Here is a 17,813-nt window from a genome sequence, read left to right as displayed (position 1 = left end):
TTCTAGTGTAAATTTTTTTAAAACATTTTGAAGGTATGAAGTATTGTTATTTATTTTTAGTATCACCTCCTTGGTGGCACTTGAAATGTGGATTAGTGATTATTAACTTTCATGTGTCATAGACCAATTTGAGACTCTGGTGAAAGCTGTCAATGCAGACACACATTAAACTCTGTATACAATTTCAGGGAATCACAGACCTCCTGAAGTCTCAGCACTCTAAGAGTAAATAACCCTGCAATATACAGTAATAGATAGGCCTTTAGACATATTATATAAATATTGTTTACTGTAACTGAGCATTTGACATGGATTGAGAACCAGCCAGTTGGATTTAATGCTCTTGGCAAGCATAGGAATGCAGTTATTCCATGCAGCAGATTAAACAAATGCTTCAATAACTTGGAGAACAGGAAAGCTGCAGGCACATTTAACAAAATACAATGCTAATATTTCAAAGTTGGAGGGATGTCTGTGTTAGCCAGACCCAAGTCTTGTGCCCAAGATTCTCAAGTTCCTTGGAGAACATCACAAATCTCCAGCTACCACCATTTCATGGTCCCAGGAGAGGACGCCCCAAACATGGATATAATCCTCAACTCCCTCTTCACCCCCTTCCCCCCATCATTACCATTGCTCAACTGAGACCAGGCTGTAATGTGAGAAACTGGAGCTAAACAAGGTACAAATATAATACAGACTTACAAAGAAAAAGCTTTAAGAAACTCGGTATTGAAAAAACATGTTAGAAATGACAATACATTTCACATTTTAAAAAGCTGACAAAATACCAGAAACAGCACATTAGTCAGAAAATTAAGGTCATTTAAAAACTAACTGCCTGACAGATCTCTGAAATACTTTGCCCCTACATGTTTAGGTGTGTGTTCTTTGGTGGCCTCGTCACACGATAGTGATCTTAGAGTCATTTTTCTCTAGATAGCATAGAAAGATAATCCAGTCTGTCTGGCATAAGTTGATTGGAATTGTTTTCATTTTTACTGATTGTTCAAAAAAAAAAAAAAACTTCTTTTGGGCTTCACAGCTTATTGCTGATAATGTAAAATTTTAGGGTTTCTCTCTCCTGTTTTGTTCGACCGTGAGCTTTAAAATTTGGAAGGATTTTCCCCGAACTTGCTTCAGGTTTATTTGAAACCCTGTTTCCCTTCACTTGCCATAGACACAGAGAGACCTATTTACACTATGATATGATCTCTGGTCCTGAGCCATCCTTTGACTGTGCCAGGTGAGTCGGCCAGTGGAAAATAGAATATTACTGGAAGTTATTACCACACTGAACAGCTGGCGGTAACCTAATTGTACAAAGAGAGTGCAAGCAACATATATATTCCAGCAACAACAAAACAAGTATATCCCTCTCTGTATGCCTGCTCTCTGAACTCTTAAGTCGCAGCTCAACCTCGTGAGAGTTTTTTGCTCTTCTTTCTCCCAGGCGGCTCAGGGGTAAAGAATTCACCCTGCAGTGCATGAAACGCAGGTTCAATCTCTGGGTCAGGAAGATCCTCTGGAGAAGGAAATGGCTACTTGCTCCAGTATTCTTGCCTGAGAAATCCCATGGACCTGGCAGTCTACATACAGTCCATAGGATCACAAAGAGTCGGACATGATTCTGAACTAAACAGTGAACAGCTCTCCGCCTACTCCAAGGGCTGCCGATATATGGCTGTGGCCATTTTTGTAACACCTCCATAGAACCTTCTAGTAAGTATCCTTAGGGTTCAGGCTCAAGACAGCCAAGACAGAAAGAAGAGGAAAATTTTTCTCCTCCTGATGATGTTGGTTAACCTTAATAGGAATTATCATTTTCTATTGAAAGGAGAAGAGATGTTCTTTACTCTTTACAGAAAGGTTGCTCTCCATTTCCTTTGCTTTCTTTGGGCTTGCATCGTTTTTTTTTTTTTTTTCAGTTGAATTAACTGGGTACAGTCAGTTTCTTGTATGAACAAATTAAAATGTCCCCTTTATTGGAGATGATATAATTGACTATAATAACTCATGAAATGTTTGGGAAGTTAGAGTTAAGCTGTTGGCCTAAATTTAGTTTGTTATTAAGGTGTTCTAATAACAATTAGAACAAACCAATTCTAAAAAGACATTTGGGGGACAGTTTAAGAGATTGTTAAATCAAAGTGGTGTGTATGTGAAATATCATCATCCTATGTTTTCTAATATGTCCTCAACGTTTTTTCTAAGAAAATTTTTCTATATTTTCCATAGTTCTCTAACACAGAACCAGTTGATCCTGAATCGATGTTTTTCAGTGAATTTTGAGAGAAACAATCTTTGCTTTCTGTCATTATGTAGCTTTCCCCTTCAAAGAACACAGAAATATTAAACAATGAATATTTGATATGGCACCAATCATTGAACCTTATAAGTTATTGGTCTTGTTCTCAAAAGCACTTCTGTGCTTTATGTGCTGGTTTCAAATGTTGAAAATGTCCATGTGGACTTTTACATTGTTCTGCACCCTAGGACCTCCTGCTCAAAAACCAAGATAAGAAAAGAATGCTCTTCAGAGCATTACGGCTCATTAGGGTGCCGTCCAAAATCTCATACATGCCTGATAAAGTTAGTGGAATGTCAGGGCCTCTGCTGTGATTAAAGGATCTAAATGTGACTTGTCAAGTAGCTCAAATATTAGCTCTAATTCCCATTTGCACAGAGCTCTGAGTTGTGGCTTTGTAGACACAAAGCTGTATGTATAGAATATCCCTTGTTACAGTCCAAATTTTCCAAATGAATAGAAGAAAATGGAACAGGAATACACAACAAGTTAAGAGTGGGTTATCTCTGGAGTTGGGCTCATGGATGATTTTTGTTTTCTTTTGTTAATGCTTTTCTTTTGCATTTTAAATTTAAAACAATGTAAATATATATATTTTACTATAAAAAACATAAAAAGTGGAATTGATGCTGTGCTTATTGGCAGAGCCATCTTGGAACAAGGACATGGTGGACAAAGGTCCTGAAGACACTTTGTTCCTTCGAACACTCAATAATAGGCATCATGTCAGACGTGCCCATCAGTTTCAGGTTTAAAAATATGCTCGTGGTTGTTGTTGTTTAGTCACTAGGTTGTGGTCCGACTCTTTTGAGACCCCGAGACTGTAGCCCACCAGGCTTCTCTGTCCATGGGATTTCCCAGGCAGAAATACTGAAAAAAATAGGTTGCCATTTCTTTCTCCAGGGGATCTTCCTGACCAGGGATGGAATCCTCATCTACTGCATTGGCAGGTGGGTTCTTTACCACTGAGCCACCGGGGAAGCCCGTGCTCTTGGGTAGGCATGCACGCCTAGTCATTTCAGTCGCGTCTGACTCTGTGTGACCCTATGAACTGTAGCCCACCAGGTTTCTCTGTCCATGGGATTCTCCAGGCGAGAATACTGGAATGAGTTGTCATGCCCTCCTCCAGGGAATCTTCCCCTCCCACCATTGCAGGTAGATTCTTTAGGGCTGAGCCACTGGGGAAGTCCATGCTGCTGGTAGGGGTGGTGAATCAGGAGCCTACTCTTGCAAGAAGGGCCAAGCAATTAGAAATGTAGTGACTTTAGACCAACAGGAAAGAGAAGGGGAAAGCTTCTTGTATAACCTGCATTTAGCATTTGCATCTCATTCATCCACCCTCAGTCCCACCATCAGGACGTGAGTGGGGGAGGGTGTAGGTGGGAAGGTCCTGATAGCCTCTCCTACTTTAATGTTCCTTCATCGTTACTGTAAACCACTGATGCTGACATTCATGAACCAGCATTTAATTTCGTTGTGTTCAGGGAGAGGTACAGAAGGGGAGTCTTCCTAGGTCAGGAAGTTGACATAAGTGAATTTGTGCTCATGTGAGTTTCTAGGGTGTGTGTTGGAACTTTGGTGTTAGTGGTAAAGAACCTGCCTGCCAGTGCAGGAGATGTAAAAGATGGGGTTCAGTCCTTGGGTTGGGAAGATCCCCTGGAGAAGGGCATGGCCAGCTACTCTAGTATTCTTGCCTGGAGAATCCCATGGACAGAGGAGCCTGGTGGGCTACAGTCCATAGGGTCATACAGAGTCGGACGCAACTGAAGCAACTTAGCATGCACGCATGCATGTTGGAACTTAAGGGAGGGCAGACACAGGTAAAAGGTGTGATTTCAGCCTCTGGGAGGAGCAGAATAGGGAATGGTAAAGCTGAGAAGTGACTTTTGTGTTTCGTGTTTGTCTGTCTTCTTTAAATCCTCTTCTGTGGCAGCTTCTTTCCCTCACCTCTCATGCCTGGCCCCCTGCTGCCCTCTGGCTGGTCCAAGACCTACAATAACTCACTGTCCAAATCGCTCTCTTCCCCTTTGTTTTCTTTCTCCCTGTGCTTCCTTTCATTCTCATCAAGTGTACCCTGAGTGCACAGCATATCAAAGCCCAGAAAAGTCTGAAAGTCATGAACTTTACTTCCTTCATGGAACACAGTCTCTTGAACCACGTCAGGATGAGAGTTGGCCAACACACGTGGCAAAGTTATGCTGCAGCCAACCAACTGCTAATGTACTTGTGCATGTCATAGCAGGGTCAATCCTGGCTGGCAGACAGCATCTGGTGAACAGCTGAGCAGCTTCAGAAAGGACTCAGAGGCGTGTCCAGGTGCAGTGCACGGGGTCCAAGAGCCCTGGGAAAGAAGGGCTGAACTTATCTGCAGTTTTGGTTTAGACATGGCAGACTCGAATGATGGACAGAAAGCTTCCAAAAGCAGCTGGACTAGAGCAAGCCCACAGCCTCTCCTACTTTAACGTTCCTTTGTCTTCCCTCTAAACCACTGATGCTGATATTCACAAGCCAGCATTTTATATGGAATACATACTTTGGTCAGGGAGAGGTACAGATCAGATCAGATCAGATCAGTCGCTCAGTTGTGTCTGACTCTTTGTGACCCATGAATCACAGCACGCCAGGCCTCCCTGTCCATCACCAACTCCTGGAGTTCACTGAGACCCACGTCCATTGAGTCAGTGATGCCATCCAGCCATCTCATCCTCTGTCGTCCCCTTCTCCTCTTGCCCCCAATCCCTCCCAGCATCAGAGTCTTTTCCAATGAGTCAACTCTTCACATGAGGTGGCCAAAGTACTGGAGTTTCAGCTTTAGCATCATTCCTTCCAAAGAAATCTCAGGGCTGATCTCCTTCAGAATGGATTGGTTGGATCTCCTTGCAGTCCAAGGGAGAGGTACAGAAGGTGAGTTTTTCTATGTGCAGGAAGTGGACACAAATGAATCTGTATTCATGAGCATTTCTAAGGAGTGTAATGGAGCTTTAGGGAGAGAGAGCCCTGGGTGCCTGGAAAAAGCTGAGATGAGGGAAGTTTGGCCTCATGAGAGGAGGTGGGGTTGTGGATGCAGAGGTCACTGACCTGGATCCTCCCTGTTCTCTACACCTCCTCACACAATCCCTCTTCCAGGGTATCTGGGTTCTGGAGAGAGAAATACAGTCAACTGAAAGTGTGTGTCTGTATGGAGAGCCCTCATCAAAGTACTGATTAAAAACAGACATGTTGGGGGTTTGTTAGGGATTCAGGGTAGCACAGGGAGCCACCTGTGAGAATTGGGGTGGCAGCTGTCTACAGAGTAGTGGATGCCAGCCAGCCAGAGCTGCATATTTCAGGACATTCATCTTCATTTGTAAAATGGGAATAAAAACAGCATCAACTTTACAGAGTTGTTGTGAAAACTACATGATGAATGCCCGTACAGCACCTAGCATAAACACAAATGAAATAATAATCAGGGCTTAATAAATGTGGGCTATTATGATTTTCGGGCTTCCCAGGCGGTGCTAGTGGTAAAGAACCTGCCTGCCAATGCAGGAAATGTAAGAGATATGGGTTTGATCCCTGGATCGGGAAGATCCCCTGGAGGAGGGCATGGCAACCCACTCTAGTATTCTTGCCTGGAGAATCCATGGACAGAGGAGCCTGACTGGCTACAGCCTATAGGGTTGCAAAGAGTCGGACACGACTGAAGTGACTCAGCACACATGGACACTGTGATTTTCATTGTTGTTTCGTTCTTTTTGTGAGATGCCTTCTCTCTGCTTATCTTCTACTTATTTTCAAGTGATTGCACAGCATTGATTTTATTTGGTACAATAAAATGGATTTTGGCCATGTTTTTGTTTTTAACCAGAGAAATTACTTCTTGGGATGTCATAGAAAAGGGTTAGATTAATCCTTAAGTAGATCAAATTGGAGCAAAATTTTTAAAAATGATTGTGGCATCTCCAGTTTGAATTTTTACTGAATAAAAATGTTAGGCACTAATGTCATTTTCTTTTTGCTCTAAGAAGATTGTGAGAATAACTAATAACATTTGGTAGAGGTTAATATAGTATTGAAAGCAGTCATTTGAACAGTTTTGAACTCATTTTCAAAGACATAATTGGAATAATTTTCAATAGACATCAGTCCTTATTTCTTAGGAAATGACAATGATTAAATTAACTGCAGACAGCTTCTCTTATTGTTGTTTGAAGACAATGGGAGTCTGTTGAGAATTGGTGGGGGGAAAATGAATGGTACATGTTCTATTAAAGACTTCACTGCTGAAACATTTTTCATCCACTCTTTCTGTCTGGCTGTAATTTATACATTTAAGGCATGGTCTTCAAATGCAGCTTTCTTTACTGTATTTGACCTACATAATGAATTCAAATGAAGGATAAGAATAATGCTTTTCCTAAGGCTAAGATATAGGTTTTTCTTGGAGGGGGTGAATGATATGCCAACTCAGAAAGAAAATGATGCTACATTTGCAGCATTCTGTGGAAGCTGAAAGGAGAATTTTGTTCCTTCTTTGGGTATTTTCAGGATTCTGTCTCTGCTTCCTTATGACACTGAGCACTGGATAAGGGTGAAGTATCGCACTCATTATTCAGGCATTTGAAATTATTCTTTTCTTTTGAAATGAGATATTCAAAGCATTGAGTGTCAGAGAAATTGTGCCTGGGTGGAAGAGTAAATGGATCTTAATCTGTCCTCTCAGTGTGAGGCTTTCTGGAGGTGGTGAAGTGGTTTTAACCAGTGGAAAATAGCACCCAATTTCTTTAAGATCTTCCTAAACTCAAAGTGATTTCGTCAGTACATCTGAGTCCAAATACCACCCAGATAAGCATCTGCAGTCACATTTACCTAGACATGGGTGGTATTACTTTTAAAATTTCATTATTACTATAAAACTTGTCTGGCTTTTACGCCCATGAGTGCTCTTGATGGGAAAACCTGTTTGTGTTCTTTCTGGCTGGAATGTCTACTTAGAGATTCATTCTTCTGGCTCTGAGCAAGTTACATGCACTGATACCCCAACTTTTCTTGAGTTGGCCTTCAACCAAACAATACCAGGATTGTGAGGTCCAAGAGTAGAAAGAAAAATGTTATAACCAGTTTAATATATCAATTCTAAGAAGTTCTTGTACAAATGCTGATTACCACAGCTGAAACAGTGCTGTTTTCTCTGCTTTGAAAAGCAGAAGGAAGTGACATGAGTCTTGTTGTGGGGAGAAATATGGCTGGTTCACTGCTAGGTGCTCTAAATACAAACGTGAACAGAAGCCAGTGACTTGGCATTCGGTACAGCTAACATTCATCTACTTTTATATCGCTTCTGGTGAGCTGTTATAATTTCAAATCATTGCACTCGGAAAATATTTAGATAAAACATAACATTACATTACCTTGCAGTTTAAAATAACAAAACTAGAAATTTAGGCCACAAAGTGTGAGCAATGTGCAGTGCAGCCCGTAGAAGAGGAAAAAAGGATGTCTGGTTGTTTTTGATATGAAAATAGAGGACTTTTTAATGTAGTGATGGACTAGATATTACTTATATGTGAAATATAAAATATAATACAAATAAACTTACTTACAAACCAGAAATAATCTCACAGACATAGAAAAGGAAGCTATGGTTGTTGTCCTTGTGATTAGAAAGTTGCTACTTTGCTGCCTTTTCTTGGGGTTGATGTGGTAGGACTTTGACCTCCTCCCATGCAGTCGTCCTGGCAGAAATCTGATGACCACTTTCTTGACTTTTTCTTGTACAGATCTGAGTCAACGGAACTGGAACAAGGACCCTCATAGCTTTTTGGTATGTAATTGAGAACTCTTCAGAACTAGTTCTTTCTCTTAGTGATATTTGTGACTTGAACAGCCTGTACTCCACTTTGTTATTCTAATTTGTGAACCAAATTGTAATAGCCTAGGTATATTTATTCCTATGGTAGGATTAATGCAGAGAGAAGCTAATAGAATTAATAAATAACCAGTTGTATTTGGTCCTCTGGATTTTCCGGAGGACCTGAAAATGGATTTTTGATAGTGATTACTTTTCAGTAAGAGAGCTGTTTAGCAAAGCAGTTTATTTATGGAATTATCTTGTTTGATCCCTTTAGTGGTCAGGAACGTACCATAACTATCGAATACCATAAAACTGTAATTATGTGAAGAATCTATCTTATAAGAAATAGATGCCCACATATAAATTACCACCATTTCCCATAGCCCTTTTCATCTTGTAGAGCTGAAACTTTATGCCCCTTAAGCAATAACGCTTCCCTTTCCCTTCCCACCAGCCCCTCCCACGAGTATAACAATACTTCCTGGCTCATGGTTTTGATTACTCTAAGTATTTCATATAAGTGGAATCATACAGTGTTTGTCTTTTTGTAACTGGCTTATTTCTCGTAACATAACGTCCTCAGGGTTCATTTATGTTGTAGCATTTTGCAGAATTTCCTTCCTTTTTAAGACCAAATAATATTCCATTGTGTGTATTTTGCTTATCCATTCATCTGTTTATTGGTTGCATCCATGTTTTGAGCTATTGTGGATAATGCTATTATAAACAAGGATGTACAAATATTTCTTTGAGATTCTGCTTTCAATTCTTGTGACTACATACCCGGAAGTCAAATTGATGAATCGTATGGTAATCCTATTTTTAATTTTTTAAGGCTCCACTGTATTGTTTTCCACAGCAACTGTATCATTTTACTTTCCCACCAGTAGTCTTCACAGAGTTTTTAAGTACAGAATGCTTTTCTAATTATTTTGACATATTCTTGCTGGGCAGTCAATATTGTGAAGTTTTGTGTGAATATATTTTGAACACAGATGTATTTTTTTTGTTCTTTTGCTGTGCCTGTGAATATTATGTTCTAAGACCTACTCAATGTTAATTTATGTTTCCAGGTGACTCAGAATGTCAATAGAGTTTTTCCAGAACAGAAATATGTAGGGCCAAGTCTCAGACTTCTAATGGAAAAACAACTTAGACTCCAAGGATTTCTTGACTTATTTTAAAATAGACTCTATGTTAAAATCTGTTCTGGCAGTGAAGGAGTAGTTACCACATATGTTTCTTTCTTCCTGAAGACTTGTAATTCTTTTGCACAAAATATACCATTTTGACCCTGGAGGAGGGCATGGAAATCCACTCCAGTATTCTGGCTTGAAGAATCCCATGGACAGAGGAACCTGGAGGGTTACAGTCCATATGGTCACAAAGAGTTGGGCACAACCCAAGCAACATAGTGTGCATGCATGCATACCAGTGTTAACAGGGGTAAGGACTAAATTACAAAGAGAGTGGCTAGCTGAGAAATTACTTACATATCCTTTGAAACAGAATCTGCAACTTCTTCAAATTATTGGGACGGCAGGTTAACATTGGGGCTGTTATTTTAACTGGTTAATGATATTTGTGCTTTCTTAAATTTTGGTTCAAAATATGAACGTAGCTTTCTAAGGGACAGAATCTGATTCTAAAACTGATAGGTATTCACTGAATATTTTGAAATCTTTTGAGGTTACTTGCACAAATTAATGGACCATTTTCCCAGAAAATGTTCTGTATTTATTGTTTGTAGGGAGTGAGGAAAAGGGGGAAGAGAGAAATAAGCTTACTCAGGAAGCAAAACAGTTCCTATTTCAGACGTTTTTCTCTGAGTTTATGGTCCTCAGTAGAAATGTCAATGTCTTTGCTAATCAAACACCTTCTACTAATGTGTTCAAAAAAGGGATTGACTACCTTAGGTATGTCAGTTTACTTTACAAGAGAAAAATTTACACCTAACTTAAGTAAATTAGAAAAGTCTTTTGTTAATGATTATAAAGGCAAAATAACCCTTATCAGGCCATGCTAGGCTGTGCCATGGTAGCAGATTAACTCTGAAGGCTCAGTGGCTTTACACAAGAAACTTCAGTTTCTTATTTACACTATATAGTCAATATTAGTTAACACGAGAAGGGGAGGGCTCCTCTGCTCCACACAGTCCCTCAGGGATGCAGCTGATGAAGCTCCACCCCTTGTGGCATCACCATGGCAGCAGGTGGCTGCAGGGTTTGCCGTGACAGCAGAAGAGAGCACGTGGAGGACTCACACTCGTCTCTAGACAGGAGGTGTTCCACATCACCTCCACTATTGGCCAGAACTAGGCATATGGCCACTCGTCACCACATGGGGCTGGAAGTCTTCTTGCAGGCCCAGAGGGGAGAGGAAAACCAGTTACAGTGAGCACCAGTCATTTCTTCTTTGATGAATTTTGCTGGAAATCCTTGTACTTGGCACATATATGAAACAACTTTCTAACTCTGTCACCTCTCTGCTAAGTTGCTTCAGTCATGTCCAACTCTGTGTGACCCCAGAGATGGCAGCCCACCAAGCTCCCCTGTCCCTGGGATTATCTAGGCAAGAACACTGGAGTGGGTTGCCATTGCCTTCTCCAATGCATGAAAGTGAAAAGTGAAAGTGAAGTTGCTCAGTCGTGTCCGACTCTTAGCGACCCCATGGACTGCAGCCTACCAGGCTCCTCTGTCCATGGGATTTTCCAGGCAAGAGTTCTGGAGTGGGTTGCCATTGCCTTCTCTGTGTCACCTCTCTAATTCTTTATATTTTAATATGCTTTCCTTTGGTGAGCAATTTTAATCTTTTAAAATTAGTTTCCTGTTTTTTTACTTGCTGACTTTAGGTTGGGAAAAATAAAGCAAGTATTACTGACAAGGAATTAGGGATGATATAGATATAATTGACAATGGAAAAAAATGGCCCTCGAGTGTTTAGATGTCTATAGACTCTATTTGGATTATTAATAATATCTATTATTTCTTCTAAATAAAACCATCATTACTTGAAATTAAATGTAACTCTAAACACAGAGGTTTGATTGCAAAATCAATTCATGGGATATCAAGCAAGGAATATGAAACTAAGAACAGTTTTAATAGATTGTCTTTCATAATTTTTCCCCATTATTCAGCTTTCCCTGAATCTTAATGTCATGGTTTTCTCCTTTTCACTTTATTAGAGTGTTTTACCAAGCAATACTTTTATATAGGGTACGTGGGGAATAAACATGTCTGAGAAGGTATTTTGACCTCATGACTGATTGCGTGTTTGACTAGGTATTGAATTTTATGGAGAAAATTTATTTTCATTTAGAACTTTCAAGGCAAAGCTCCAATATCTTTGACATTCCATGTTGCATATGAGAAAACTGATGCCATTCTTATTTTGTTTCTGTGTAGATAATATCTTTTTATCTTGTCTATAAACTTTTAAGAATTTTCTGTATCTCTTAGGAATTCTGAAATTTCATAAGACATGTCCCGGGTGGTTCAATGGTAAAGAATCCGCCTGCCAGTGCAGGAGATGCAGGTCTGATCCCTGGGTTGGAATGATCCCCTGGTGAAGGAAATGCAACCCACTCCAGTATTCCTGCCTGGGAAAGCCCATGGACAGAGGAGCCTGATGGTCTAGAGTCCATAGGGTTGCAAAGAATCAGACACAGCTTAGCAACTAAACAACAAGGTTCAAGTGCACATCTTTGGAAATATATCTGATTCAGCATTTTGTGGCAGTGGAAGATTTTTTTCCCTTCTTTGTGTTCTGCTTCCCACTGTTTTGGTTTCCCAGGTATGGCCACTGTTAACTCCAGGTTCGTGTTGTATTATGACTAAAATCCCAGGGAAAAAAGGACAAATCTTATCCTAATACTCCAGGAAGAATTTCCTGAGTAGCCTGAGTTGGTTCATGTACTCCTTTCTGAATTTGTCATTATGTCAAAGAAGTTAAGTATTTTGGTCTATCTACTTCTTACCACCTCTACTGCTTCTGCTTGGGCTCAAGACATTCTCACATCTTCTTGGGATGACCTCAGGGAACTTTTAACTAGTTCCTCAGTTTATATTCTCTCTCCCTTCAGTCTCTCTCAGTGTTAGAGCCAGAGCTGCTAATGTGTTTGTCAGATCAAAACCCTGCAAAACTTGCCTGTTTCATTTCAAGGAAAGCTAGAGTCTTCAACCATCACTCGAAAGACCACCAAGATCTAAAAGATGATACAAGAGAGATGAGGGATGCAGATCATGGAGGGCCACATGGACAGATTTGTACCCTGTCATAGAGTTGATGAGAGGCCTTGGAAGGGTTTCTAATTGATAAGTGACATGATCAGATCATAGAAAGGTTTATCTGTAGCAGGATTGAAGATGAAATGGAAGCATAGGAACCAAGATAGGGGGAATCAACTAAAGTGGTCCAGGCCAGGTGATGATGGGCTGAACTACACTTTGAAGTAATGAGAATGGAAAAGAGATAAATTTCTATCAGTGATGCTAACAAAGGAGAATCAGTTGGTCTTTGTCACTATATATGACCTTAGTTCAGACCCAGTTCTCACACCTACTAGATTTATGTAATTTATATAATACACATAATTCTCAATTCAAATTTCTTTTTGAATTTAAAATAAAAATGATAATTCCTAATGCAAAAAAAAAAAAAATGACCACCAAGACCTGCATGCTCTGACCTCCCATGACCCTTCTGACCTCATCTTCTGCACCCTCCTTCCATTGCTTACTCAGCCTACACTGCTGGACTCCTTGTTATGCCTCAACAGGCCAGACACACACCCAATCCCAATCTGGGGCTGCTGTGTTGACCGTTCCCTAAACCCGGGCTGCTTCACCCTTGAGTAGCCATTGGCTGTTTCTTGATGTCTTTCAAGTCTTTACCCAAATGTCAACTATTTAGTGAGTCCATTTCTATCCATCTATTTAAAAATCACAACCCTCTATGATACTCTCTACTGTTTTATTTTTCCCTGTTTATGTCCACCTGATATACCATTTGTTTTACTTACTTATCTTGTTGTTTGTCTGCTCCCATGTTTGTAGATCCCTTGAGGGCAGGAGGTTTTATCTGTTGTGTTCAATATTGTATCTTCAGTCTGTTAGACTGCCTGGCATATGATCAGCCAGTACCTATTTGCTGAATGAATGAATGGTTGGCCAACCTAAGCCATATACTTGCTCCTGTGTGGGAATGTGGAGCCACATGATTAACAGAGCCACACCGAAGGGAAAGAGGCAATTCTTGAAGTAAAAGATGCTGGTTAGACAAAAATTAGTAAATAGTCAATAAAAGATCCTTCTAGTGAAGGATTTGAGAAATGAGGGCCTGTATTTAAAGGGCCTGAGATTAATAGGTGGAATAAAGCAGCAGATCTGAAACCAGATGGTAATTTTCCAATTTGCTTGATTTAGAATTTTACATGATATAATTAGTTTTTAAATGTTAAGCAATTTTGCCTGAAAAAAATTATAGGGAAAATAATTTTCTCTGATTTTATGAATAATTTATTTCATTTTCAATTATATTTTTACTCCCACTGATCAGTGTATGAAAAAATGTTAGACTTTGGCAAAGAATATTTTATTTCTTTCAGGAAAGCAGATTATAAGATGGATAATTGGGTAATATCTCTATATTAGATTTTTTTCTTAACTATTTTTCTGCATTTGAATGACCTTTTTTGATGTTAACAATTTCGGGCTGAATAATTGGTAGGTTAAGAGCTATAACTCAGAAGCTTTTATGTGCATCTCATTTTCCCCCCTTATCAGTCTTGTTGAATTTCTACTTTACTAATTTTTGTTTAAAGAATTAGCTTTGTGTTTTATTAATCTTCTCTATATTTTTCTATTTTATTGATTTCTGCCTTTACTTTTTCTATTTCCTCCTTGGGTTTGTTATTTTGCTATTTTTCTAGTTTTTTCCTTAAGCTCTTAATCTGTTTTTATTCCTCTTGTGTTTTGATAAATGAATTTAAGGTATAAATTTTCCTTTGAAAAATGCTTTAGCTGTGTTTCCTAAAACTTTTGATATATAGTGTTTTCAGTGGTGATAAATTCTAATTATTTCCCATTTTCTTTTTAATCTATTAAAATTTTCAAATATTTTTAAAGTTTAATTTTTATCTTTATATTGATGTATAGTTAATTTACAGTGTTGTGTTAGTTTCAGGTATACAGCAAAGTGGCTTAGTTATATACATATACACATATCCATTCTTCTTCAGATTCTTTTCCTTTATCAGTTATTGTATCCTAGAATATTGAGTGGAGTTCCCTGTGCTATACACAAGTCCTTGTTGATTATCCAGTTTTGTTTTGTTTTGTTTTGTTTTTAGTACTGCAAGATTTAGTTTCCAGACATACAGACTTTTTAAAGCTATGTTTTCATTATTAGTGGCGTTAGTCACTCAGTCATGTCTGACTGTTTGCGACCCCATGGACTATAGTCCGCCAGCCTCCTCAGTCCAGGGAATTCTCCAGGCAAGAATACTGGAGTGGGTTGCCGTTTCCTACTCCAAGAATCTTCTCAACCCAGAGATAGAACCCAGGTCTCCCACATTGCAGGCAGATTCTTTACCATCTGAGCCACCAGGGGCCAAAGTTTTCACTATTAATTTCTATAATTAATGCATTGCAGTCAGAGAACATAGTCTGTGTTAAATTGACTTTGTGCAATTTATCAAGACCTCTTTGTAATATAGTACTTTTATCAATTATTGACAAATACTGTGTATTCTGAACATGAGAGTTCATCCTTTGTTTCTCAAGTATAGAGTTTTGTGTATATAAATTTGCTAATTTGTATCATCTACATTTCTGTTTATTTATTGTCTGCTTGGCAATGACACCCCACTCCAGTACTCTTGCCTGGAAAATCCCATGGATGGAGGACCCTGGTAGGCTGAAGTTCATGGGGTCGCTAAGAGTCGGACACGACTGAGCCACTTCGCTTTCACTTTTCACTTTCATGCGTTGGAGAAGGAAATGGCAACCCACTCCAGTATTCTTGCCTGGAGAATCCCAGGGATGGGGGAGCCTAGTGGGCTGCCGTCTATGGGGTTGCACAGAGTCGGACACGACTGAAGTGACTTAGCATGAGCTATTGATATAGTTTAATGTCAATAAACTATGACATTTTATTTTTGTTATCTATAACATATATATATAATTGTTAAGTTATATATTTCTCTTTCCAGTTCTGAGCTGTAGTTTCTTAAGACAATATATTTATATGTTTATGCTGGTTATATTTTCCGATCTTAGTTTTTGTTATAAATGTATATATTTATCATGAATTTTATATTTTCAGATATTAAAATTGTCATCACAGCTTTCTTTTAGCTTATGTTTTCCTGGATATCTGTTTCTATCTTTTAATTTAACATTTCATATCTTTTTAGATAACATATTGCTAATTCTTACTTAAATTTTATTTTGAAATAAAACTTATATTAAATATAATATTAATAGAGAAGAGTGCACAAAACTAATGTGAATAGCTTGATTTATCACACAGAAAAAATTCTTGTAACTATTACTTGAATCAAGAAAGGATATTCTTGGGACCCCAGGACACCTTTTGTGCCCCTTCTAATAAATAATCCCTGCTTTCCCTTAAAGGTAACCACTTTCCTACCATTTGTAATCCTTACTTTCTTGCATTTCTGTATAATTTTATGACCCAAGTGTACTTTGCTAAACACTGAGGTCTAGTTTTGCCAGTTTTATTATTTTGTATAAACAGAATCATGCCATTTATTTTCTTTGATATCTGATTTTTTTCTCTCATTCTAAGACTGTGAGATGAGTCTCCTCCTTTTTATTGCTAAGTAGTATTCCAGGTGTGACCAATCCACAATTTATTTATCCACTTTCCTGTTGATAGACATTTGGATTTTTAAAAACATTTTTGCTATTATCAATAAAGTTGCTAGAAACATTCTTACATACGTTTTCGACTTTTGTGTGCATGCATATCTGATGCATGTACACTTAAGAATAAAATTTATGGGTCATAGGCTATACTGGTTAGCTTGGCAGATTTTGCCAAACAGTTTTCCAAAATGGTTGTCTTACTTTACACTTCCGGCAGCAGTGGTTGATTGTTTTCATTGGCTCTACAGTGTACTTGCTATTGTCAGTCTTCTAAAATTTCATGATTTTGATGGATGTTTAATGATGTTTCTTTGCAGGTTTGCCTTTCATTTCACTGATTGTTATATGAGGCTTAGCACCTTCTCATACATATATTTACTAATGGATATCCTCCTTTATGAAATGCCTAAGACTTTTTTTTTCATTTTTCTTTTGGGTTTTTCTGTGTTTCTGACTGATTTATAGGAGTTCTTTATGCAGTTTGGTATATAGCCTTGTATAGGTTATATATATTGCACATCGTTTCTCATTCATTTTCTTGCTTTTACAGTCCCTAATGTTGTCTTTTGGAAAATGAAAATTCTTAATTTTAGAGTTCCAACTTACCAAGTTTCTCCTTTATGATTAGACATGGAAATGACAGTATTTTCAATAAATTATGCTCAGTTAGTTATTAATTTGAAAAATAAAACTAACCAGAATCAAAATTCAATTGCAAGTAGATTATAGATCTAAAATGAAAGACAAAACAACAAAAAATTTAAAATAAAAGGTAAAATAATATCCCATGGCTGTAAGATAATAAAAATAACAGCAAAGAAAAAGCACTAACTGTAGTTATCTTTGCAATTAAGTCCTCTAATTAATGAATGTGACCTAGCCTTCCATTTCTTTAGATGTTCTTAAATTTCTTCCAATAGTGTTTTGTAGATTGCCTCATAGAAGGATCTCATGTCTTTAGTTAGATTCATTCCAACAGATTTGGGATTTTATGATGCTGCTATATGCATATCTTCTTACAAATTTTATTTTCATGCTATTTGTTGCTGGAATGTAGAAAGCTTTGGTTTTTACATACTGGGCTGGTATCTAGCAAGCCTTCTATATTCACTTTTAGTTTAAATAATTTGTGTTGATTCTTTTCCACGTGTAAAATCATTGTTGTTGTTCCACAACAACATGTAAAATCATATTTTCTGAAAATAGACGATCTTAATTTCTTATTTTTTAATTATTGTAATTCTTACTATTTTTAAATGAGCACTTCTGACACAATGTTGAGAATCGTTAGTATAGTCCTGCTGCTGCTGCTGCTAAGTCGCTTCAGTCGTGTCCAACTCTGTGTGATTCCAGAGACGGCAGCCCACCAGGCTCCGCCATCCCTGGGATTCTCCAGGCAAGAACACTGGAGTGGGTTGCCATTTCCTTCTCCAGTGCATGAAAGTGGAAAGTGAAAGTGAAGTCGCTCAGTCAGGTCCAACTCTTAGCAACCCCATGGACTGCAGCCCACCAGGCTCCTCTGTCCATGGGATTTTCCAGGCAAGAGTACTGGAGTGGGGTGCCATTGCCTTCTCCCAGTATAGTCCTAATATCCAAGAAAAGGTTCAAGATTTTGCCATCAAATACGCTGTGGAGGAAAGAGCTTATTGAAAATGATAGAGGACCTCATTGGTTTGCCCATGACAGAATTTGGGAAGGGCTCAGCTTGGCTTGGCTTGGCTTGGGAAGCCTGGCGTGCTGCAGTCTATGGGGTCGCAAAGAGTCAGACACGACTGAA

At 38.6% G+C, this 17,813-nt stretch overlaps 1 protein-coding gene across 7 annotated transcripts in view; it reads left to right on the top strand.

Annotated features, from left to right (window-relative positions):
* Window positions 1–17,813, top strand: part of IPCEF1 (interaction protein for cytohesin exchange factors 1) — a 168,891-nt gene that overhangs the window by 40,014 nt on the left and 111,064 nt on the right. For 6 of the 7 annotated variants that reach the window (XM_061428379.1, XM_061428377.1, XM_061428382.1 and 3 more), the window contains one exon: window positions 8,071–8,114. The exons of the other annotated variant lie outside the window; for it this stretch is intronic. The gene's annotated coding sequence lies outside the window, so the exon portion shown is untranslated. The remainder of the gene's footprint in view (window positions 1–8,070; window positions 8,115–17,813) is intronic. 7 annotated transcript variants of the gene reach the window in all.

Source organism: Bos javanicus, chromosome 9 (assembly GCF_032452875.1).
Source record: "Bos javanicus breed banteng chromosome 9, ARS-OSU_banteng_1.0, whole genome shotgun sequence".
Taxonomy (NCBI): Eukaryota; Metazoa; Chordata; class Mammalia; order Artiodactyla; family Bovidae; genus Bos; species Bos javanicus.
Note: the sequence above shows the minus strand (reverse complement) of the source record. Positions and strands in the feature narration are given on the sequence as shown.